A 2456-nucleotide genomic window follows, 5' to 3' on the forward strand; every position below is an offset into this window, starting at 1 on the left:
TGCTACTTGCCTGTCCTAGACCAGATGTTGGCCTCGAAAATGGTGTTTGACCTTCTTGTGTTTTCTTATTTGCTTTGTTACCATGATCCTTTTTGGGCTTTGATGGGGTTGGGTTGCCTTCCCAATTTTTTTCAACTATTAGTCAGAAAAATAAAATTTGTAGTTAGAAGGTCGGAATGCATAAAATGGTTGGGTCAAACTGTTGTTGCACAAACACTAGATGCAACGATGAAGGATGTGCAAATAGATGGCAGGTTACCAATAAAAAAAATAAAAGAAACATTCACAGTAGTAACTTACTTGCTGAGCATTTTTAACTAATCTACCAGATTGATGTTTGCCAGATGAGTATATCGTATGATCAATATTGACACTCGTATTGCTGTTTGAAGAGATTTTTTCAGATGGTAAGGAATTATCTTTGTCCTCCAACCTTCTGACTCTATCCAACAACAACCTAACATCTTCCTGAAGACGGTAGTTTTGGTCCCGTTGCTCCTGAATTGTCGATTCCAACTTCGTAACATGTTCCTTTGAGCCACGTTTGTTAACGTGGAAATATGTGGTGGGAGTGATCCCCTTTCCAACTGCTCGAGTGCGACCAGGATGCTCGGGTGTGCCCAATGCTAGAGTTAAGATGTCCTTACTTCCTTCAATAACTACCTTTCCCTCCTCCACTTCCTTAGTCAGCACATCCTTCAATTAAGTTTTGAAGTAAACAAGGATTTAGCAAATCCAAATCACAACAAGCATTCATGTCTAACATTAAAACATAATAATAAACGATTAGAAAACTTACAATCTTTTCAGCCACTCTTTCCGTAGCTACTTCAATATATTTTCCTTTTTTTGAGTAAGCTCTTTTCCATATTGAAGGCCTTCGATTTTTTCCATTAAAGGATGGTCCCAACTCTTTTTTCTATGGTTACAAAATAATCACGCAAACGACAGGGTTAATACGGTGCATGTCTTCGAAACTCTTAGAGGTTTATCATACCCAAACAAATTAACAAAGTGCCTACGGGTATAAATGTCGAGACAGACAATGTACTCACCAATTGTTCTCCAATATCAGCAAATCCCGTCTTCCCCGTCCTATGGTTATATACTTTTGCTGCTTTCGCGCCGGCACGTGAATTAAGTTTGCTAATTTCCTGGAAAACATGGAATTAGTTGTCTTTAGGAATAAAAAACAATATATGGGTAGGAATAAAAAACAATATATGGGTTTAAAGGAGAACACCGAGTAGTAGAAGTTACGCTTCATAAATGAGTGGCATGAGTAGAGAGATTTGTGAGAATCCTCCTCCCCGCACACACTCCTTCTTCAATGCTAATGTCATCTTTGGAAGCAATCCACATATTTATTAACCATGTAACAGAGTTTCTTGACTTCAATATAAACTATAAACACTAATGGAGACGCAGTTTAAATCTAAATTTAGCAAACTGCTACTATGATGACCAAAGCAGGACTAAAAACCTCATGAGAAAAGAAAAAAAAGTTGATAATAACTCTTGGAGCAGGAATGCAAGATGCGTAGAGGGGAATGAACATGTAATGTTGTTGTCCATGTATTGTGAATAAAATATGACTATATATATGAGTCTTGATAGACAATATGCAAAGGCCAAAACAGTTGATAATGATCTGACAAAATTCAAAAGATTTGTTTAACAAAGTGACTAGCTTCGGAAGGTAAACTTATTGGACCCAATGCCCTGCAGACAAGTGCTGCTCCTGTCCACAACAGCAACGATTGAATATAAGAGGACATTGCATAATGTGTGCTACTCTTTTTCCAGCTACTATCGTTGTGACGACGGAGGAAAATGTTCCTACTATGACGCAGAAGTGGCACTAAGCCCCATACATCTTCTGGAGACAATATAGGCAAAGTCACGGAACTGGTAGATGCCATTGGTGCAGAGATACCTCCCTGAAGCTGATGGAGTCTCAAAGAGAAGCACTTGGGCGATAGATACATCCTTCACATGCACTGCCCCAAGCCAATGATACTCCTGTGTGTCCTTGGATCCCTGTAATACCATTCAAGAGGACCTTACCCTAGAGAACTAAAAGGGAGGGAATTGGATATCTCTCCTCAACTCTTCGCTAGAAGCCATCAATGTTCGAACCTATGACCAATCAGTTAACAGCCCATGACTGAACAAAAGAAAAAAAATCAGAAATAAGAAACTTATCTTTGACTTGAACTTCACTTTCCAACTTGTTAGGAGTAGGGGCTTTCACTGGAACTAAAACTCTATCTTATGTTCAACTCGGCTTCCTTCTCTTTCTTTCTCTCTTGCTTCTTAAGGAAAGCAATCGATGGATTGGATCATCCTGGGGCAGTGGGGGATTGAGCTCGGGCCGGGCCTGATGAAAGCACTACGACGAGACTCGTTCTCGGGTAACCAAGCCGAAGGTTTGAACTAAGGTGATTTCCGGAAGT

At 39.7% G+C, this 2456-nt stretch overlaps 1 long non-coding RNA gene across 1 annotated transcript; it reads right to left on the reverse strand.

Moving 5' to 3' along the window:
• Positions 1-345: 345 nt before the first annotated feature.
• Positions 346-1115, reverse strand: LOC147518665 (uncharacterized). The gene is made up of 3 exons (XR_015214106.1): positions 1056-1115; positions 800-919; positions 346-696 (listed from the first exon to the last, which is right to left on the reverse strand). It is a non-coding gene; the product is annotated as an uncharacterized LOC147518665 (long non-coding RNA).
• Positions 1116-2456: the final 1341 nt, after the last annotated feature.

This window comes from Coptis chinensis, chromosome 2 (assembly GCF_015680905.1).
Source record: "Coptis chinensis isolate HL-2020 chromosome 2, ASM1568090v1, whole genome shotgun sequence".
In the NCBI taxonomy this organism is placed as follows: Eukaryota; Viridiplantae; Streptophyta; class Magnoliopsida; order Ranunculales; family Ranunculaceae; genus Coptis; species Coptis chinensis.